Consider the following 24,536-nt stretch of genomic DNA (forward strand, 5'->3'; position numbering starts at 1 on the left):
AAACCGGACCCTAATATAAATAATTCAAACAAAATAAATATACGTTTAACATAAGACAAAACAATAAACATCAAAATGATAAAAAAAAAAAATAGAGAAAAAAGTAAATTTTTAAAAATTAACCTGTGACTAAGGGTATTTTTGAAATAATTTAAAAAGATAAGACATATAAAAATAAGTATTTATAGCGAAAACATTTTTCATTCTTTTACAAAATGCTAAAAAAACGTAAAAATAAATACATTTATTAAATATCTCAAAAACATCCAATAAGAGAAACTCGGGCCAAGTACTCGAGACATAGACCGAGTAGTCCAACATCGAACTCTACGGGGAGAATAACGCACTTTTACTCCTCGAATGGAAGGGCTACCAAAGAGGAGGACCTTATTAAGTCCTCCAACAAAAGAGCTACTTAATATATTACACATTTTTATATAGTCAACAAAAGAGCTACTGAATATATTACACATTTTTATATAGTTACTAAAAAATATTTTGAGGTGGGGGGGGCTCTAAAATTTGATCGTTTAAAGCCCCGGCACAATATAAATAAACACAGAGAGAGCGTGGGAGCGACGCCTGAGAGATTCGAACTCTCGCGGGGAAACCCCATGTACTTAGCAGGCACACGCCTTAACCACTCGGCCAAAGCGTCTCTCGATGTCCAGCTTTATCTTAACTTACCTAAATACTTCTAAATCATAGCGTCATGCAGCCCACAACGACCTTCACTTTTCTCCTCGTGCCATCGTTAAAACTTCTGTTTTTCTTTGGGGGGAAATTTAACATTGAGGAAATAATTCATATAAGGTTGCATGCTTATTTATAAAAGTAAGGTTGTAATAAACTATGGGGTGCGGTTTGTATAGAGCTTACCTTCAAATAGTCTCGAGAATATATGGTTTCAATTCTGAAAATCATTGTTATAGCCTTAAAATATGTTTTTATTTTTATTTATAAAGTTTAAAGTTTAAAAAATAGTGTAGATCGACATATCTACGAAATTTTGAAAATATTGAAAATTGACTGTTCAAATATGTATTACAAGATATATTATTTCCAAAACTCGAAATCCATTTTTTTCTTATGTCCATGTATCTTGATGTCGAGATGATCGATTTGAGGATATTTGGGCATCAAAACAACCTTTTCTAGTGAGATTTTTATGATAGGCTCAAATTTGATTATCTAGAGCCTCGGCTCTATGTAAACTTTTCCCTCAACTATAACGTCTTCTTGTTCAAAAAATAAATAAACTATAACGTCTATATTATATCGACTGTGTAGATATGGAAATTATCTTAAAAACATATGATTTTTTTTACCCTATTAAAAAATCGGTCAATCTACATCGTTTAACTAAAATGGACAATAAAGCATTGAAACCAAGATTACCGCCTCACACAAATTATACCTTTTACATAAATATCCCTTATAGTTTAAGGAAGTTAAATAGTGTACTCACTACTTCACATTTTTTGTTCTCGGTATTTTATATTTTACGCTTAGCTCCTACTTTTCTAGATCATGTATTCACCATTTCAGTTTTAACTCCTTTTCTATAAACAAGAATAAGCTCATATTTTGGATATCTATACTTCACAATTCTCATTATTATGCACCTAAAAAATATATGGAAAGTTACAATTTACGAAACATAAACATGACCAAAAGTCCCTAAAATATTTATGAATGTTTTGATCAACCTATTATGATTTAACTATTTTTTACATTTTTATAGATATATGATGATGAAAAGTATCAACACACAAATATGCACCTAAAATTGGTTGGTTGATTTGTATTTATTGATGTTTTTCCTTTCTCGCTTAAATGATTGGTTATTTATTAAAAAACCAATTCTATTTTATATAGGAGAGGTCAACAACTGAGGCTATTTTTCTGTTTAGGCAACTAATGAGAAGTTTAAGACGAAAAAAAAAAGACATCCGCATGGTCTTTATTGATCTAGAAAAAACTTATGATAAAATACCTAACGACCCCTATAGAAAAAATCTTATATCCTTGCTGCAGAGCGATAGAGCGATAGAAATAGACAGAGAAGGTTTGGATACGATTTAAGAGGTTAAAGATGGTTGACGATGATGGAAGAGAATATTTTGCATCTAAGGTTGGTGTTGGAGAGAGAGAAAAGGGCAGTCAAATGGTATTTTTTAAAAGAAATGGTGTAAAGACTCTTATACACATGATTATTCTCCTTATTCTTTTTTTTGTTTTTTTACCGGATTGGTGATTCACCCAATCTAGATTGTCGATTCGATTTGGATTGGAGCTTATGGGTGGGCAATCCACCGATCCATGTTTGAAAATATTGAGCACAGCTAAATAGTATGTTATATAGCCATGCCTTCACAAACATGGTCCTAATGAAAGATTGTATAAATTAACCATGTGTCATTGGCAACTATTATCGTGATCTCCAACTTTGGTTGTCCATAAAGGGAGGTGGATGCCGTAATAATGTAGGGCATACCAACATGGTGGAATATGGTTTACTTTTACCTCACAAAATGACATCCTTTCTAATTTGGAAGTGAACAACAAAACCTCGTACAATGAGATATCAATCAATTTTAGTTATTGGAAATGAAGTTGGGTGGTTGGAGATGTCTCATTGATTGTATCAAAGTCTAAAAGAAAATCTTTTGAACTTTATGACAAAAATTATGTTGTTAGATTCATATCTAACAGTTATAAGTGGTTGTGACCTCCTTTTACCAAAGATAAATGGTCTTATAATACACAATCCCTTTTGATTTTTGCGAGAAATTTCTTTATCTATAGGAACATTAGACTATACTGTTCAACACCTCAAAAACCACTAATGAGGGGGGTGAGAGACATAGAATAGCTCCTATCACCTGACATCATTATCTCTAAACAAAATTTAATCTATACTCCCAAGCCTCCAAAGTCCTTATATTCACCATTTATTCAAAATGGACGCCCTTGATTTGATTAAGGATTTGAAATAAATTTGGAGCATCTTTTGAATTAGAAAACATTTTCGAAATGATTCTCCATGTAAGATTTGATTAAAGAGATCTCCTAAAAAGCTACTAATCCCATGGAGCAACTGCAAATTGAGTTTGGCAGTGCAAATTGATTTAGAAGTACTTTTGGGGCTCCAAATCGTTTTCTTCTTTATGAGTTAATTTTAGAGAGTTGGAAACTCCCATGAACTTTCTTGGGTCTCTCACCCATCTCCAAAAGTTTGAGGTTGGGAACATTATAATTTAATGGGCGAGTATATAATGAGTGACCATTTTCCTTTTGTACAAGGTGGTCACAATTAATCTTGACTATTAGATGACTAGGTTCAAAATTCAATTATTATTTTTTTAACTTTGTGACACATCCGAGCTATCAGATTTTACGTCGAATGGTTGTAAGTAATTGTGACTTCATGTAGATTGTATACCATCCCTTCATGTCCCATGCATCATTTTTATAGCTTAGGCTTTGTCAATGGTTTTGCTTTTTCAATCTCATAACATTTGCTCAGCGTTCGATTGCAAAAAATTGCAATAGCAAAGTAACCAAGGCTTTCCTTTCAGAGTGGAAAACATTGTTAAGAAAGTATTTTCCAAATTTATTTTACCCACTTAACTGCAAAAAAAAAAGGAGCAAATAGTCGTCACCGCGATCAAATTCTTAGCGAAGTTTGTATCTTTTTTGCAAAAAGAACAAGAAAAAAAAACCTTTTCATTAAACAACTCCCTTGAATTCTTTCGCCTATTTAAATTATTTACCATCTATCTTCGGTTCACTTTATCCCAGTCTACTCAATTTTGAAGAAATATTGAATGCAATCTTTTAAGCCTATTAGATTTTTTTATTCTCCCGCTTCTTTTTATGAAATACTCTCTCTCAGTGTTTAAAAAACCGCCGAGTCGAACCGGACTCGCCCGGTTTGACTCGGGAATCGACAGTAGAGTCCCTTGAAGAACACGGGCTGTACAGTGTTCTTCACGGGATTCTTCAAAATTTGTCATTTTTTTTATCATTTCTTGTTGTTTTTGGCATGTGATCTAATATGCAGGCTTTAAACAGCTTTATTAAGCTTTTTCACGGATTAAATGGTTGAGAATTTTTGTGTTTTTTGATCACGAAAGTTGCATTTTTAGGGTTTCCACCTTTCCTTGTGTTTCATGCCAAATAGGGCATGAATCTGTCAAAATTTGTAGGCATTTTGATCGTAAAGTTGTTCATCAAAACCTTCTGTTAGGAATTTGTGATAATCGTTGAGAAAAACAGAGTTATTTGAAGATTGAAGGCTCGGGTTCACAAAACCAAGTGAGAAGTTTGGGTTTTTTTTTTTTTCCGCCATATGATTAATTTCACTGCATATTTTGAAGATAATGAGTTCAATTTGTAGGGTTTTTAATCTTTATTGTGTCTATTATGATTTAACATAGTCAATTTTATTTAATTTGATCAATTACAGCATGAATTTTTAGATGAACACAGTGATGCCTGTGGATAAAATTTTCTGCTGTTTTTTTTTTTTTTTTTCCGCCTTTCGATTTTTTGTTTATGATATATTACAAATAATGTGTTAGATTTCTAGCGTTTTTAATCGTTATAGTGTTGTTTATCATTAGATGTATTCAATTTGATCTGATTTATTCAATTTGATCTAATTTATTCAATTTGAGCTTCATTTTTTAGATTCAATGACTGTTGACTGTGAAGAACTGCGTTTTTTTTTTTGCTCAATTTAATCGATTTGATTTGATTTATTGATGATAATGTGTTCAAAATTTAGGGTTTTGATTCTTTATATTGTTGTTTATCAAAAAATGTATTCAATTGGATGTAATTTATTCGCTTAGAGGTGGATTTTTGAGTTAAAATGGCTTATGTAAGATGGCTCTGTGAAGAACATAATTTTTTTTTTTTGTAATCCATGATCAAATTTTTTGTAATACATGATCGAATTTTTTGTAATCCAGGATCGAATTGTTTTTTTTTTTTTTTTGTAATCCATGATCGAATTTTTTGTTTTTGTTTTTTTTTGTAACCCATGATAGAATTTTTTGTAATCCTTGATCGAATTTTTTGTTTTTTATTTTTTTTGTAACCCATGATAGAGTTTTTTGTAATCCATGATCGAATTTTTTGTAATCCATGATCGAATTTTTTTTTTTCTTTTTTTGTAATCCATGATCGAATTTTTTGTTGTAATCCATGATCGAATTTTTTTTTTTTTGTTGTAATCCATGATCGATTTTTTTTTTTTTTTTTTGTAATCCATGATCGAATTTTATATAATCCATGATCGAATTTTTTGTAATCCATGATCGAAATTTTTGTAATCCATAATTGAATTTTTCGAAAATTTGTGATTTTTTTTCTTTAATCCATGATCGAATTTTTTTTTGTAATCCATGAACGAATTTTTGAAAATTTGTGATTTTTTTTTTTTAATTCATGATTGAATTTTTTGAAAATTTGCGATTTTTTTTTTTAATCCATGATCTATTTTTTTGAAAATTTGTGAGTTTTTTTTTTAATCCATGATCGAATTTTTTTTGTAATCAATGATCGAATTTTTTGAAAATTTGTGATTTTTTTTTTAATCAATGATCGAATTTTTAAAAAATTTGTTAATTTTTTTTTTAAATCCATGATCGAATTTTTTGAAAATTTGTTGTACTTTGTTATTTATTTATTTTTATCCATGATCGAATTTTTTGAAAAATGATGATTTTCCGAAAAGATGTGAAAATCGTGATGAGGTTTTGATTATCTTGTTGTATTAAACCCAATTTTTAATTTTTATTGTTTGAGTTTGCTGTACTTCTTTTTTTTTTTTTTTTTCCATGATCGAATTTTTTGAAAAATGATGATTTTTCGAAAAGATGTGAAAATCGTGACAAGGTTTTAATTATCATGAGGTATTAAACCATATTTAAAATTTTTATTATTAAACTTTTTGTTGAAAAAATTGTATGTTGATAGATTATTTATGTAAAAAAATGCATGTTATTATATTTTTAATACAAAAATGTATTTTTTTAATCTGTTGTTAACGCATTTTTTTGTTGGAATGACTGATGTTAGGTGGTTTTGTGAAGAATTGTTTTTATTATTAATTTTTTAATACAAAAAATGTATGTTCTTGATAATTAAGTTGTAGCCATGTTTGGAGCTTGCATTTTGTATTATATTATCCTTAATGTTTGTAATTGATATGTACGAAAATATTATTGTCAATAGAGTTATTTTGCAATATCAAATAACAACAAATATGACTACATGAACTAACCCAACATATTATCGCTGCACATGGTGATTATTTTTCTTGTTAAACTGTCAGGTTAATTTTAAACTTTTTACATCTTAAAACAGATGAATCATGTCAAGATTTGCAGAAGATCCTGTATGGCAACATAGGGTCAGACTTGATCCCAACAAAAAAGACAAAATTATTTGTAATTACTGTCAAAGAGTGATAAGTAGTGGGGTACATAGGTTCAAGCAACACTTTGCAGGGGTTAAGGGAGATATTTCTGCATGCACTAGTGTCCCTAGTAATGTAAAAAAACAGATGGTGGCAATTCTTAATGCTAACAAAGGTAAAAAAATTGCCAAACATAGGATGAATGAGGAGATATCTAGTTTATATACGCCTCAAGCAGGAATGATACAAAAGAGCAATATAATAATGACCTAGAAGAGCAATACAATAATGACCTGGACATGGCCACAAGATTGAGTTTACATGAACAATATTAGAGGAAAAGTAGGTTTAAAATCCCGGTGGGTCTAGCTCAGACATGCATGGTGGCCCTAGCTTAGACATGCATGGTGGGCCCAGCTCGAGCATGTATGGCGGGCCTAGCTCAAATATGTATGGAGGGGTTGGTGGCAATATGTATCAAAGAGAATCAGATGTTGAAGAAATTGTTTCTAGGCTACCTAGGAGTGCCAGTATTGCAGGTCATGGTCGTAAATACCCATTTCTCTCAAAGCCTAAGTCACAACAAGACCCTAAAAGGCATGGTTAAAGGTACAAGAAACATGTTGGGAAGATATGTTGGTAAATAGTTCTACGATAAAGGGATTCCCTTTGATGCAGCCAATAGCCCATATTTTCCACCTATGGTCAGTGCAATCCAAAGAGTCGGGCCCAAGGTAAAACCCCCGACAGCATATGAGCTCAGTGCGCTAATATTAGATGAAGAAGCGGAGGAAGTTACAAAGTGAATTGAAGAATATAAACAGAGTTGGCCAAGGACAGGCATTACTCTCATGAATGATGGTTGGTTGAATAAAGTTAGCAAAAAAGAGTTTTAAAACTTCTTGGTCTATTCCCCAAAAGGTACAGCTTTTTTATCTAGCAAAGAAGTATCAGGGACGAAGAAGGATGCAAACTTCTACGTACGACTATATGATCAGATAGTGGAGGAGGTGGGAGATAAGCATGTAGTCCAGTTTATTACGGACAATGCCCGTGCATGTGTTTCTGCAGGCAACAAGTTGATGATAAGAGGAAGCATCTAGTATGGACCCCGTGTGCTGCAAACAGTATCGATCTTATGTTAGAGGAGATCGGTGAGATCAAAATTGTGAAGGAGACTCTAGAGGAAGCAAGGTTGGTGTCAAGATTTATATACAACCACTTTAAAATTTTATTTCTGTTTAGAGAACACTCTAAGAAAAAAGAGATAATCAGGCTTGCCATAACCCGCTTTGCGACCGATTACTTAGCTGTGGACTCCATTCGAGAATCTGAATATGCATTAAGGAGATTGTTTATCTGTGAAGAGTGGTTAAATGCCGCCTCTCAAAGTCCAGTACCGGTATAAAAGTGGATAACATAGTCTCAAATAGGCGGTTCTGGTCTCGATGTTCCAGTGTTGTTGAGGCCACTGCCCCTTTGGTCACGGTGTTAAGAATAGTTGATGCTGACAAGAAAGCTACCATGGGTATCCTTTATGAAGGTATTGAGAGGGTGAAATCAGCTATTGGGGAGAAGTGTAGTTTTGCGCAAAGTGATCGAGACTATAAAAAGGAGGTGGAACACCAAATTTGGACGTCCAATTCATTATGCTGGTAAATATATATTTATATCATTACAATGTTTCATTTTAAATCTCTTTTTTATGAAATTGTAAATGACATTTTTCTATTTATATATGTTGTAGGTTACTACTTCAACCCAAAATTTTTCTATTTGACACCTGAACATCCCCATAAGATTATGGAAGGGGTCAGATATATTATTGCAAGGTTGAAGAGAAGCCATCGAAACCAAGTAGCAGCAATACAAGAGGTATTATTTAATGTTTGGATAAGAACTTCATTAAGTTGTTATATTTGTGAGGAATAATGCACTAAAACGTAATATATTTGTTTTAGCTTGCTACGTATAGGGATGCTATAGGATCCATCGGAACTAGACTTACCAGGAATTCTCGAACTATGATGGATCCAGGTTATCCCCTCGCTAATATTTTGTTCATTCATATATTTAATCTTATGAATTGTTCTTGCCCTTACAATGCTTTTTGCATTTTAATCCAACTGAATGGTGGGAGATATATGGTACTGATGCACCTCACCTAAAGAGGATAGCAATCAAGGTGCTCTCCCAGACATGTTCTGCTACTGGCTGTGAGCGCAACTGAAGTACGTTCCAATGGTTGCACACTACTAGGAGGAATCGACTTGCTTCTGAGAAGCTTCATAAACTAGTGTACGTTCATTATAATTTAAACCTCAAATAAGAAGAAAGCTTGAAGACTATGGGCCGATAGACTTAGACACAATATTTGTCACAGACACAGCAGACCAATGGGTAGTAGAAGAGGAGGAGCCAGTATTGTATAAGAGAGCATTCCTTGAGGCTATCGGTGAGGAAGATCTTGAAGAAAGTGATGAGCAGCATGAAAGACGAAGCAGCCAGCCAACGTATCCACAATTCGTCGGAGATGTCGGTGATATTGCACCTAATGAGGGAGAGTGGGAAGGGGGCTAAGAGAAAATGAGAGAGATGATGATTCTGAGGCCACCCTATCCCAGCCATATTATTCACATATTGAGTCCCAACAGCAACAGTGTAGGGATGAGCACGACAGTGTCGGTGAGCATGAAGGATGGACAAGCTTCGGGGATTTTGGATTGGGAACACAACAAAACACTAACACTCAGGGATTTGGGTATAGTCAAACGCCTGCTAATATCGATGATTCGTTTTTAGATCGAATCAATGAATTGTCAAACGAATTTAATCAATGGCACCAGCGTGACCAAGAAGAACAACAACGTCGTCTGTCATTTTATTTTTAGATCGTATGTTACTAATTGTATGTTTTATTGCAGTCCATGTATGTTGCTATACTTATTCCATGATAATTTTATGTTTATCCTTTTGTGTGATGTAAATTAAATGCTGAATAGTAGTTCATGCAGGGAAATAACATATCAATATTTGCATATTCATGCAAAAACATGAAAATTCTTAATGGAGTACCCTCATTTCTTATTGAATTCCTAAAAAACAATATTTATAATGAATTTTAATAATTTTTTTGGATTTTTTTGAAGCTTTATTATGACCGATTCACTCGATTCCCGATCCGAATCGCAGATTCGCCGATCCGGATCGTAGATTCACCGATCCGAATCGCATATTCGCCGATTCGGATCGGTTTTTGAGGTGCCCGATCCGGGTCACCGACCCGCTTTTTAAACCATTGCTCTCTCTCATACACATACATACACATTTTACTTTGGGAAAGTTTTTTGTGTTTCCCGATAAGTTGTATCCTCCCCTCTATCATACCGTACATTTTTTAATGGAGGGCTAAGATTGCTCCAATCATAATGTCACGTTTCTACATTGGTTTATTTTTAATTTTATTTTCTATAAACTGTTTTGACACCAAATTTTGGACGTCCATTCCTCTATCAAACTCGCGCTAGCGAAAAATATTTAAAAAATATTTTCAATAAAATAAAATGATCAAAATACCCCTGAAATTTTCAATGGGTATTTTGGTCATTATTTTTTACCGAAAAATTAGCGTTAATATTTTTATATGTGCACCCCAATGAGAAGATATCACGTACCAAATTTTATATTCAGAAAATTTGTATTAAAAAAAACAAAAAATAACATACTTTGAGACGTTGGATCTAAGATCAAACGGTGAGTGGCTCTCTTGATAAAAAATAGACGACTAAATGGTAGGGGGAAGATAGAACTTCTATGTTGTAGGGAGAACATAGAAAGCTTTCCTTTCTACTTTAGGGGATCTCAAAAACAAAAAATGTTCTTATTTTATTATTAAAATTTAAAAATACTCCATGAAATTTTAAACTTTATACTTCGGAAAAAGTTTGTATAGAGCCGAGGCTCTAAACAATCAAATTAGAGCCTACCTCAAAATTTTCACTAGAAGAGGTTGTTTTGATGCCTAAATATCTTTAAATTAATCATCTCGATACTAAGATGTATAGACATGAGAAAAAATTGGATTTCAAGTTTTGGAAATAGTGCATCTTGCAACGCATTTTTGGACCTTCAATTTTCAAGATTTTTCAAGTTTTCATAGATCAGCTTGATCTACACTATTTTTGAAGTTTTAAATTTTATAATTAAATATGAAATATATTTTAAGGCTGTCACAAAGATTTATAGTATTGAAACCACATTTCTTGACACTATTTGAAGGTGCGCTTCACTTTGATTGTTTAGAGCTTCGGCTCTATACAAACCACACCCTTATGCTTAAGTCCCATTTTTTGAGAGTACATATTGTATTTCAACTTTATTTGCTTTTAGGTACTTCAGATTTTTCTCGAATTTGGGGAGTTGATGTTTGTTTAATTATATTTTGAATCAATTTTACAAGTGTGTTAATGGTGAGAACTGAGAAGTATTGATGCCCATTTTTTGAGAGTACATATTGTATTTCAACTTTATTTGCTTTTAGGTACTTCAGATTTTGCTCGAATTTGGGGAGTTGATGTTTGTTTAATTATATTTCGAATCAATTTTACAAGTGTGTTAATGGTGAGAAGTATTGATGCGCATAATTTTAGTTTGTGATGTAGATCAAAATCTCGTGCCTATAAATTTAAAATTTTATTTTTATTAATTTTTATTTTTAGAGATGTGAGAAGGTTTTTTATTTTTATTTATTAAGGTTAATTATTAAAAATAGGAATTTTAGGTTAGTTTGATTAAATCCATTTTTATTAGAAGTGTTTTAAAATATTAAGGTCCAATTTCTTTAACAAAATTTAAAACCGTATTTTTAGTATGTCCATACTTTTTTTAGAAGATCCGTATATTTTTTAGTAGGTGCGAATTTTTTCATTGAGAAATAATATATTGGGTTATTTCTTTTTAGGAATAGATTAACTTGTTAAAAGGATGGAATTATCTGTTATTTTAAGAAACCGTTCTTTGTTTTGAACTTTAGAAATACTTGTTTGTATTAAGAAGATGGTGCCGCCTAGGAGGTTCGAAGGAAACTGTTTTTCGTTTCAAGAAATAATTTGATAGATCTTAAGAAAATCTATCTTTAGTTAGGAAGGAATATGAATATTTATTTTTGAAAATTAACATGTGGGAGGCATTGTTTTAGATTTATCTTTAGGAGCTATTGGTTTTAGACAAGTTTGCATGGCCATATTTTAAGGATGAACGAGAGAGTAAGTTTAGAGAGCTAAAAGTTCAAAAAAATAAATAAATAAATAAATTAAAGAGATAAAGATTTTTATCTTTTTTTTTTTTTTTTGACGGGAAATTTTTGGTGGTTATATATATATATATCTTCTTCTTTTTTTTTTGACGGGAGATTTTTGGTGATTATATATATATATATATATATATATATATATATATATATATATATATATATATATATATATATATATATATATATATATATATATATATATATAGTAATGATCTTATAAGATCCTCCCATCCATGTGTCTAGGACCCCGCAAGTATATATAGTAATAATCCTATAGGATCCTCCTATCCATGTATATAGGACCCCCCAAGGATCAACATTAAATTTGGTACGGATCTATAGAAAAGTAAAGTCTCACACTCATGTAATAACTTTTTTAGAGATTTGTACCAACTTTAATGGTGATCCTTTGGGGTCTCACACACATGGGTGTGGGAAGGTATTACTCATATATATATATATATATGGCAATAATTTCATACAACCATTGTATAGTAATATGATGCAACAACCTTAAAAAACCATCTTATGGTCATTTGTTTGATTCAAATTTTGAAATATACACTTGTTTCATTCTAATGAACAATCACAAAAAAAGAAAAAATTGAAAACACAACCTAGAAAGTATTTTTTTAGCCCAATTAACATAGGCCGTTCATTTTGGTGGGATGCTTAGATCTAGGTCTTAAAATTATTTTTTTCATTTCCAATTTTTTTGGATGGCTTTATTATCATTTGATGAACAATGTTAAAAAAAAAAAAAAAGATTTTGAGTTTATAAAGACTAAGATCTTGAAGTTCACAAAATGAATGGGTGTAGATTTGTTTTTGGAGATAACTCATTTTGACCATATCTAGGGTTCAAATTGAACTTTTTTTTGGGGGGGAATTAATTATTGAGATGAAGAGAGTACGTGTGTAAATTTTAGGGTCATACAAATACCACTGGTTTTATGGAAGTGTTGTTGCATTATACTATGATACAACCGTTGCATTGGATGATTGCTCATATATAGACTTTTCCATATATATGAAAACGCTACACAATATATATAGGATAAAATGAACTGTGATTTCGCCTACCATTATTACCATCCAAAGTTCATCGCGCTGTTACGATTATTCGGTAGTGTTTTATTTTTTATTTTTTATTTATAAATCGGAATGACCTGAAATATGAAACGTATATTTATAAAAAATAAGGGAATCTTCGAAAAATATATAAAAAAATATTTTACATGAAAAAATTGACCAAAATACCCCCAAAAAGTTTTGGGGTATTTTGGTCAATTTATTTTTTACGGATAAATTTTTTTTATATTTTTATTAGATGTGCCTCAGTAAGATGTACAAACCAACCAAATTTCAGGTCATGCCGATTTGTAGAAAAAAAAGTGAAAAATAAAACACTACCGGACAATCGTGACCGTGCGATGAAGTTTAGACAGTGATGAGGGTAGGCAAAATCACTATTCATTTTCGCCTATCGATGTTGGGAAGACTTTTCCTATATATGTTTTATTTTTTATTTTTTTTCTACAAATCAGAATGACTTGAAATTTGGAGCCTGTATACATCTTAGTGAGACGCATCTAATAAAAATGTGAAAAAAATAATTTATAAAATATAAATTGACCAAAATACTCTCAATATATATATATATATATATATATATATATATATATATATATATATAACGCCTCATTGTAATGGGGATATTGAATTTTGATTAATAAAAAAAATGTTTTCTTGGGGAGAGAGAGACGCTTTTGTAGGTGTGTTTTATTCTCTTGTGCTTATAGCCCGTGCTGGAATGCTCGGATCTGTACGTTTTGTTTTTTCTTTCACGAGTTTTATTTTTCTCTTAAACTTGGTTGATTTTGTTGGTGTTGTTTGTTTGTGAATTTTATAGTGCATCAGTTTGATTGGATAGGGCAGTGATTTCCTGCAACGGTTGTATCATATTATAATGCAACGACACTTCCAAAAAACCATGTTTGTCGTATTTGTATGACTCAAATTTTTGCACACACTCTCTCTTCATCTCAATAAAAAAAAAAAAAGTTTAATTTGAACCCTAGATATGATCAAAATGAATCCCCTCCAAAAAAGAATGTAGACCATTCATTTGGTGAATTTCAAAATTTTAGCTTTTATATACTCAAAATCATGTTTTTCTTTTTTAACATTGTTCAACTAATGATAATAAAGCCACCCAAAAAAATTGGAAATGAAATAAATTCTTCTAAAGCTTAGATCTAAGCATCTCACCAAAATGAACAGCTTATCTTAATTGGGATACAATTTTTTTTTTTAGGTTGTGTTTTCAATTTTTTCTTTTTTGTAATTGTTCATTAGAATGAAAAGAGTGTATATTTCAAAATTTGGATCAAACAAATGGCTATAACATAGATTTTGAAAGTTGTTGCATCATATTATTATACAACCGTTGCATGAAAACATTGCCCGATTGGATATATAGAAAAAAATTAAAATTAAAATATAATATTCACTAAAAATGTAGGATAAGTGTAACATACAAGATATATGGAACTATTTTAAATGGGAAAGGTTTCTATGCTTCCCCTATAGCATAGAAGTTCTATCCTCCCCCTATCATCTAGCCATCCAATTTTTATCAAGAGAGCTACTCACCTTTTGATCTTAGATTTGATGTCTCAAAGTATTTTATTCTTATTTTTTTTTATACAATACTTATGAATATGAACTTTAGTACATGTCATCTTCTCATTGGGGCGCACCTATAAAAAATATCAAAAATAATGTTTCGATAAAATATAATGACCAAAATACCCCTTGAATCTTTCAAGGGTATTTTGGTCATTTTATTTTATTGAAAATATTATTTTTTATTTTTTTCGCTAGTGTGAGTTTAATAGAGGAATGGATGTCCAAATTTGGCATCAAAATAATTTATAAAAAAATTAAAAATAAAATAATGTAGAGATGTGATATTGTGATTGGGGTAATCTTAACCTTTCATTCAGAATGGACGGTGGGATAAGAGGGAGGATAGAACTTCTATGCTGTAGGGGAAGCATAGAAAACTTGCCATTTTTAAAATTTTGAACATAAGAATGATTTTTTCATTAATTTCCCTTTTTCTTTATTTTATGATTTATTAATTTTCTAAAAATTTCGGACTTTTGTGCTTTTTTTTGGAGTCGCTAATTACTCGTCATTCCCTTCATAGCTCACTTACTCATTGTAATTTATAGGCCTACACAATGATTCTAGGAAAAAGTTTATATAAGGATGCAACCTTATAATGTAGAGCTACGGATGCACATCAAAAATCCATCGGAAAAGGTAGTTTTAATGTTAAAAAACCCTTTGATTAATCATCTCGACATAGAGATGTGTGACCATGAAATATAAAAAGATTTTAAGTCTCATAAATAGTGTATTTTACAACATATTATCTACACCGTCCATTTTCAAAATGTTCATACGTTTATAGATCTACTTGATTTTAACCATTTTTGAAACTTAAAATTTTATAATTAGATATAAAAATAGATTTGGAGATAAGCCTAAGAACATTGTATTTCAAAATTATATACCATGATAAAATTTGAAGGTACACCTTACCTCTACACCTACAGGTGCATCCGTATGCAAACTGCACTCATGATTCTAAGATCCTTATGTTCATTTAATATGGAAAAGATATTAATTGAAGTTCTACTTTATTGAAAATTAGTGTGTGAGACGGGGCAAAATGATGAGAGGGATAAAACAAAATTTCAATCTCTCTTACTCCGTGCGCGAATGATTTGCTTTCACAATACACTATTTGCCCCACTGATAGAAATCAATGTGTATCTAAGTTCCTGAGGTAAATGTGTCTTTGGGATACAAGGAAGCAAATGACTCTATATATTATCTCATCAATACATAAATACTATGAGATCTAAAGCACTAAAACCGTCTCAAGTCTCGTTGCGCCTTCACATACGCACATATGCATGCTCGTATGTTTTGCATGCACCACATAGGTCCATTTGTTTCTTAGAACAAATGTGTTTTCATGTGAATTCAGAAGAGATGGACAACTGGATGGCTATCCCATCCCGACCTGAGTCTAAACACATTAATTAAAGTCAAATCGTGGTGGATCCCATTATAGATTATGAGAAAGAGGTCCTGAAAGACTTCTTTTCCATAATCTGTCGGCCAAATCAGTTTAGATTTGTGTAAAATCCAAAAAAAAACAAAGAATTCAAAGAAAGAAAAAGAAATGGTTTTATAAGGATATATACATATACATATTTTTTTTAGAAAAGAATAAATTACTATACAAGATGAACTAATAGAAAACGAGAGAAATACATTTCCTAATTTTTCCAAAATTTTCTCTTTTCATGGATCCCCGGTTTCATTGCCCTACAAGCTGACGTTGCCGGTGGTCCACAAGGGAGCAGGCCATAGGGTAGTCTCTCTTGCAGATCATAATTTGACAGAGCCCCTCTTCCCTACCGGTGGTCCACAAGAGAGCAGGCCATAGGGTAGTCTCTCTTGCAGATCATAATTTGACAGAGCCGCTCTTCCCTACCACTGATAGATGGAGTTTAAACATGAAACGAGGTGGGCAGCATGTCTCTCTGCAGAAATTTTTTGTGTAAACAATAAGATGCAGAAAATAAGAGACTGTAAGGATCACGTAGTGTGGAAAAATTCCCTATGAGCAAAGCACTTAAATCTATAGAGGACCCAGTCATTCAAAGATTTAACCATGAAAACAAAGTATCTTTCTCTATGTGGAAGACTAACTCTCCTGAAAGCTACTCATTCTAGTATTCCTATATATTTTATTTCTCTATTTTGTAAGTCAAATGATATTATAAAAAGCCTAGAGGGGATGATGAGAAGATTTTTATGGGAAGGAACTGAGCAGCATATGGAATATCATGTGGTTTCCTGGGAAAGAGTTTGCTCCCCAAAAAGAGATGGTGGCTTGGGAATAGGAAGATTTAAGACCATGAAAGTTGCACCCATTACAAAGTAGTGGTGGAAAAGCACTCTAATGATAGTTAATTTTGGAGAGAGCTGTTAATAGATAAAGATGGAGTACAAAGGATCATACAACTGATCGGAAGTAGTAGTAAATGCAAGGGGAAAGTGTCTTTCCTGTTGAAAGGTTTGGTGCATTGTAAAACCCAAGGTTTCAAAAAATGGATTGGTGACTTGGATCATTTATCTAGAAAATTAGGTCGGATTGGCGGATTAGCAGTTTGGATCGGAGAATCAACCGGATCAGGCCTTAAAAAAATTTCAAAAAAAAACTAAAAATCCCTAAAAATATTGTTGTTTTTTTGTTTTTGTTTTTTGTTTTTTGTTTTTTGTTTTTTGTTTTTTGTTTTTTGTTTAAGAAAAGAAAAGGTGAGGTGGGGGGGAGGGGGAGCAATGCATTATGTTCTTTTATTATTTTACAAAAATACGTTAAAAATGAGATGTTGTTTCTTGTCTAAGGGTTATTAATATTAATTTTGATACTAATGTTTTATAAAAATTTTGAAAAAATATTTTTACAAAAAAAATTATACTCATTTTGTGATTTTTAGATAAGAAATGAGGGAGAAAGTAGTTTTTAATTTTTTATAATAATTTTGTTGTGTTTTTTTGTTATTTTTCTATACTAATTTTGTTATCCTATGTGATTTTTATGAGCGTGTCTCTCGCTTTCTCTCTTAATTTTATTGAGTGGAGAAAACAATATTGATCACATAATATATATAGAAAAGAAAACAAAGGACACAAAATGAGTAAAACTAGGTATAAAACAATGGAGTGCATGATGAAATCCAAAATACAAACTTTTTTATAAATGACCAAAAGGCTTAGCTATTTTATCAAATTGAAAATACAAAACGTTTTATAAATAGGTCTTACACGACCTTCATTTTTTATTTTCAATGGAGTATATGGCCCCTAATGCTTAAATACTTAATTTCATTGCGTAAAAGATGGACCTAAATTGCATATAGTGAGCATAACCCATCGTTCTATTACCTTTGTAATTTTTAAATAAAATTTACCTTCAAAATAAATATTTCAAAGCAGTTATTAGCGTGTGTTGCTATCTATTCTCCTTAAGGAACGATTTGGTCCATCATTTTGTTCTAATAGATTCCTTCATAGTAGGCTCGCGGTTTGTATAGAGCCTAGGCTCTAAACAATCAAATTAGAGCCTACCATCAAATAGTGTTGAGAAATGTGATTTCAATATTGAAAATATTTGTGATAATTTTAAAATATATTTTCATATTTATTTATAAAGTTTAAATATTACAAAATAGTCTAGATCGACATATCTATGAAAACTTAAAAATCTTGAAAATTGACGGTCCAAAAATATGTTACAAAATATACTATTTCCAAAACTTAAAATCCATTTTTTTCTCATGTTCACGCTTCTTGATATCGAGATGATCATTTGGGCATCAAAACAATCGCTTCTAGTGAAAATTTTGAGGTATGATCTAATTTGATTGTTTAGAGCCTCGACTCTATATAAAAATTTCCAATTATAAATTGCTATCAAATATTATTTATTATAGAAGAATAAAAGTTCACGAAGATCGTATACTATGAGACTATTTACTTTTAGTACAATGAGGTCACAATTATTTTTAATTATTGGTTGTGAAATCTAGTAGATTGAAGTGCGACACAACATTTGAAATTTTTTATTTTGGACTTTGTGCCTAATCAGTGATACATCCTCAATTGCTTAATTTCACATCTAATAGTTAATAATGATTGTGACATCTCTGTACAAAAAAAATAAATGATCTTATTGTATATATTTATCATAAAAAATGTATTGGGTGTATGTGTTGCTTCTTTGTGGACAAAAGTCCCACATCGGGTAGAAAGACGAAGTTTATGGGAAAAGGCTTCTATAGAAGGGGCCACAAGATGAATTGATGGGGTCAAATTTAATTGCGTCGAATAAACAGGTGGTGGATCCACCCTTGAAGGAGAGCAGGATGAAGTTTCTATAGGTCCTAGGTTTTATGAAAACAAAATAAAACCTCGTATCAAATCCTCATTTGGAAAGCACTCTCGGTGTTGGAAATCTACATCGTCATGATGATTCTAAAATTAATTTGAAATCTTCGTCTTCATGATGCTTTTAAAATTAATTTTTAATTCTAACAATAAAATAAAATTTCAAACACAAAAATAGTACATATCTTGTGGATATAGGAATGCTTATTTTTAGGGTAAAATGGATGGTCTAGATGATTTGTTGCAATGTACGTTACGTTTAGAAATTGAAATCTTAAATTTTTTACACAGCCATAATGTTATGAGATGATCGATTTAAAGTGTTTTTTCAACATTTGAATTGCAATTTTTTATGTTCTACAACCCTATCATACAATTTTCCATGCGAAATTTTTTTTTAAAGAAACAAATATGAAGGGGGTGGTCCCACCACCACTTCTCTCTCTACTAAAAGCAAAAAAATAATAATAGGACAATTACAAAAAAACCCCAAGACCATGCTTTCTATGCCCAATCTAACTTTTGATCTCTCTTTTTTCCACAAAAAAAACTTTCTATGCAAATACCTCTAAGGGAAAAAAATTCATTTTTTTAAACAGAAATGCCCTTTTTGTACACAAAAATCATTTTGGCCATATTTGACGTTGACTTTTGGATGCCAATAGCACATTGCTTGAGCGTACAAATGCCGGACTGCCCTAAGATAACTATCAGACCCAAACTGAGTACTGACCGCCCTTTACATAGTGTCGGAGCCCTGGAATCCAGTAACATCTACTGCCGAACGGCCCTTTGCAACTACCGGACCGCATTTTACATAGTGCCGGAGCCCTACTGTCGAACCGCACATTACACAGTGCCGGAGCCCTATTGCAGGACCGCATTTACACAGTGTCGGAGCCCCTATTTTGGTGGGATAGAGGAGAGAGAGGCATGGGCAAGGTAAAAATAAGTGAGGGTAGTTTTTACATTTTTTTATTTTTTATTTGGTTCGGGGTATTTGCATAGAAAGTGTATTTTAAAGAAAAAAGTGAAAAAAAAAGTTAGATTGGGTAAGTTGCAAAGAAAGTGCAGTTTTGAGGGTTTTTTGTAATTTTCCCAAAAAAAAAAAAAAAGATGGCTGGTTTATTTGGGACGGCTCATAGACAATTGGAATTTCTTTTTTCTCAGCCTGTACTTGTAGAATTTTATCAGAAAACCAGCCAAGAACTAGTTGTGTGGAAGGGGGAACTGACTGATACTTTTGCGGAAACCAGTTTGTTCTTGATGAATCTTAATCTATATAGGCCAGTTCCGATCCGGATCAGTGGTCTTTCATACCTTGGTAAAACTATTTTCCAGAGAAACACTAAAGTCATGATTGGAAAGGGTGATAATATCTTTTGGTGTGACAAGTGGTTAGAGGATAGGTCACTTAGATTTCAATTCGCTGATACTTGTTCAAAGAATAGTGGATAAAGAGAGTAGAATGGTGGATGGTGGAACCTCATGTGTCTGATATAAGTCATTGATCAAATAACTCATTCATGAAACAACATTACTACTGTCCGCTCAAAAAGAATGAAATTGTTTGGGCAGTCAATTATGAAGGCATTTTCTTGTTGAAGTCATTACATTATTTGTTATTTTATGATAGACTTTATTTGATTGGTTATCCCCAATGGTTTAAAAAACGGATCGGTGACCCGGATCGGGCTTCCAAAAAACCGATCCGGATCGGGAATCGGGTGAATCGGTCAGAATAAAGCTTAAAAAAAATCCGAAAAAATTATTAAAATTCATTATAAATATTGTTTTTTAGGAATTCAATAAGAAATGATGGTACTCCATTAAGAATTTTCATGTTTTTGAATGAATATGCGAATATTGATATGTTCTTTCCCTACATGAACCGCCATTTAGCATTTAATTTACATCACACAAAAGGATAAACATATAATTATCATGGAATAAGTATATCAACATACATGGACTACAATAAAGCATAAAATTAGTAACATATGATCTAAAAATAAAATGATAGACGACGTTATTGTTCTTCTTGGTCACGCTGGTGCCATTGATTGAATTCGTTTAACAATTCATTGATTCGATCTAAAAACGAATCATCGATATTAGCAGGCGTCTGACTATTTCCAAATCCCTAAGTGTTAGTGTTTTGTTGTGTTCCCAATCTAAAATCCCCGAAGAGTGTCCATCCTTCATGCTCACCTACAGTGTCGTGCTCATCCCTACACTGTTGCTGTTGGGACTCGATATGTGAATAATATGGCTGGGATAGAGTGGCCTCAGAATCATCATCTCTCTCATTTTCTCTTTGAATAATATGGATTAAAAAAAAAAAAAACAAATTTTCAAAAAAATCGATCATGGATTAAAAAAAAAAATCACAAATTTTCAAAAAATTCTATCATGGATTACAAAAAAAAATTTGATCATGGATTTAAAAAAAAAAAATCACAAATTTTCCAAAAATTCTATCATGGATTACAAAAAAAAATTCCATCATGGATTAAAAAAAAAAAATCACAAATTTTCAAAAAATTCAATCATGGATTACAAAAAATTCGATCATGGATTACATAAAATTCGATCATGGATTACATAAAATTCGATCATGGATTACATAAAATTCGATCATGGATTACAAAAAAAAACAAACAAAAAAAAACAAAAAATTCAATCGTGGATTACAAAAAAAGAAAAAAACAATTCGTTCATGGATTACAAAAAATTCGATCATGGATTACAAAAAACTCTATCATGGGTTCCAAAAAAAGCAAAAAACAAAAAATTCAATCATGGCTTACAAAAAAAAAAACAAACATTCATGGATTACAAAAAAAAAAATAACATTTCGATCATGTATTACAAAACATTCGATCATGGATTACAAAAAATTCTATCATGGGTTACAAAAAAAAAAAAAAAAGCAAAAAATTCGATCATGGATTACAAGAAAAAAAAACAAACATTTCGATCATGGATTACAAAAAATTCGATCATGGATTACAAAAAATTCTATCATGGGTTACAAAAAAACAAAAAATTCGATCATGGATTACAAATAAACAAAAACAATTTCGATCATGGATTACAAAAAAATCGATCAAGTATTACAAAAAAATCTATCATGGATTACAAAACAAAACAAAAAAAAAAAAAATTCCGTACGGGACTCGCCGATTCACTGTTCGGACCTGCCGATTCCTTACAGTGAATCGGTGAGTCACTGTACAGAATCGTCCGGTTCTCTCTAGAGCCAGACGATTTCCGATTTTTTAGCCGATACGATCCACTTTTACGATTTCCGAGACTCGACGTTTTTTAAAACACTGGTTATCCCTAAAAAAAATACTAAAAATTGATATATCAATGTATGTAACTTATATATGTGAGCTCTAAAAAACAATTGATCTCTTGTTTTTGGAATGTCCATTCAATAGGAAGATATCAGTTCAGACTTTACAGCAAACCGATATGCATGCATTTTTTATCAAACAGGTCAAGATATTTGGATGGTTTTGAGGGTCACCATTATTTGAGAAATATGGAAAGAAAGGTACTTGAATTGTGTAGAGTCATTGACATAACAAAAATTGTTTCATGCAGCGGGGACTACATTTTTACATTTGTGGTCCCCGAGATATAAAGCATCCACCTTAAAGATGGATGCGAATAGGTGGTCCAACTAAAACCAATTGAAACAAACAGTCCAAATGTTTTCTTAACAGAATTATTATTTTTAATTTTTAAAATGTATTTATTTTTTCATATTCACAACGTGCAAACCCCAAGCGAGATGATCTCCATATTAGAGATTACATGTCTTTAAAATTTAGGTCCAAAATACATCTCAAAAATAAATTTTTAAGAGGCGACTCATTTCTACATATAAACTTAGAAACCGTGTCCTTGACATAATTAGATAACAATAGCTGAGCGGGTATCTATAAGAAATGAAGTTGGGGAAATTCTTAAGCCTAAACTGGGAGAGTGTTTATGATGAGAGAGTGTGATTCATAGAGGAGGGCTATGGAATTCATGGCTGAAAAGATCTGCAAAGGTCAATTTTGATGGTGGTTCACATGACAATCATTTTTATTATCATTCCCAAGCACGCCTACTTTCGGAATTCTGATGAAATCCGGTACATTAATGCTGGTATCGCATGGCAATCCTGGCCGGATGGGGTTGGGTGGATAATAAGGGAGATGCAACTGCTAATAAAGCACAAAGGAAAGCAAATACTATATGGATTAATATGAAAGAGAGAACACCAATTGGAATAATGCAGAGCAAAGCGAAACAAAGGTTCCATGGATTTCTAAATGAAATTCAAAACTTGTACAAGGGTAAAAGTATCATCTCTAAGCATGTCTATAGGGAACTTAATCAGAAGGCGGACGAGCTTTGGGGATTTGCTTGTTGTAAATAGATTTTCATCGATTTCGTCATACTAACTACTCATTCAGTATGCGGCTAGATATTGTTATAAACAGTCCAGGTTGACTCCCATCTAGACCCGACCCGACACAGACCCAGGTCGGGTCCAAGTGACTTGGACCCATACTTCACCCCGACCCGGGTCAGGTCCAAGTTATTGGACCCGGACTAGGGTTTAGAAATTTAAAATATACTCATATTTTAATATTATTTAGTATATATATTTTATGTATTTTATATATTCTGCATAGGGGACTCACTCACCCAACAAGGTCCATGCTAAACCTGACCGCACTTGGACCAAGAGACCCGACCCGCCAAGCCAAAAACATGGATCTAGACCTAGAGCCAGTTTGCGGTGGCAGGTTGGGTCGGACCTGGACTCGAATTCACTAGACCTTGACCTGAAAATATAGTGTGGGATCCAGACCTGACCCAAAAATTAAAATATCTATATATTTAACTATATTCAAATATGTTTTATAAATTGGGACCTGAAAAATATTACCGGACGCAGACCCGAATAGTATTCGGGTCAAATATTTGGACCCAAACCCTACCTGGTGGCTCCAATTTTTGGCTCTGGGTCTAGCCCTCGAGTGTCCCAAGTCGGTTGGTTCTGGGCAGTGTTCGCAAAATCGAACTAGAACGGTTAACCGGACATGGGACTGAAAGTGGTTTAACCGACATAACCAGTAAACTGGTTGATTCAACTGTTCTAACTGGGCAAGTCTCGGGCAAGTAAAAAAAGTGTTAAAAAAATAAAAAAATACAAAAAAAAAAATCTACTAAAATATGAAAAAGCATATAAAGAATGATTATAATAAAACACATTCAAATAAAGTTGAAAATTAATAAAAAAATAGATTCTAACCCATTTTATATTTTTCAAAGGTTATTTTTGAAATTTTTTAAAAAAGATGGGAAAATATAAAAGTGCGAATTAATGACCAAATTTTTTTTTAATCTTTACAACAATATAAATCATATTTAAAAATACAGTACAAATCAAATTTTTTATTTTTTGAGAATTTATGTACATTTTTTTGAATTTTTTTTTTTAAATACTGATTGATCACCCTAACCGCCCAAAAACGAGAACCGACCACCGGTTCCGATCTAAACAGGAGGTTACCGATTTTGGAAACAATGATTCCGGGTCCATTGGGACCCCTGGACCCGGTTGCCAGGACTACAATAAGGGAGCTATGGAAATATCCTTCATGAGACGGGAGATGGCAAGTGGGAAGATAAGACAGGTGAGTTGCAGTTGCAGTAGGTACACATTCACTGGCTTAGATTTGAGTGATGGTA

At 32.1% G+C, this 24,536-nt stretch overlaps 1 non-coding gene across 1 annotated transcript; it reads right to left on the minus strand.

The window, feature by feature from the left end:
* Positions 1-576: 576 nt before the first annotated feature.
* On the minus strand, positions 577-658 carry TRNAS-GCU (transfer RNA serine (anticodon GCU)). Its single transcript has one exon. It is a non-coding gene; the product is annotated as a tRNA-Ser (tRNA).
* Between the last annotated feature and the right edge of the window lie 23,878 nt (positions 659-24,536).

Source organism: Amborella trichopoda, chromosome 6, assembly GCF_054954075.1.
Source record: "Amborella trichopoda isolate Santa Cruz 75 chromosome 6, AtrichopodaSantaCruz75HAP2 v2.0, whole genome shotgun sequence".
In the NCBI taxonomy this organism is placed as follows: Eukaryota; Viridiplantae; Streptophyta; class Magnoliopsida; order Amborellales; family Amborellaceae; genus Amborella; species Amborella trichopoda.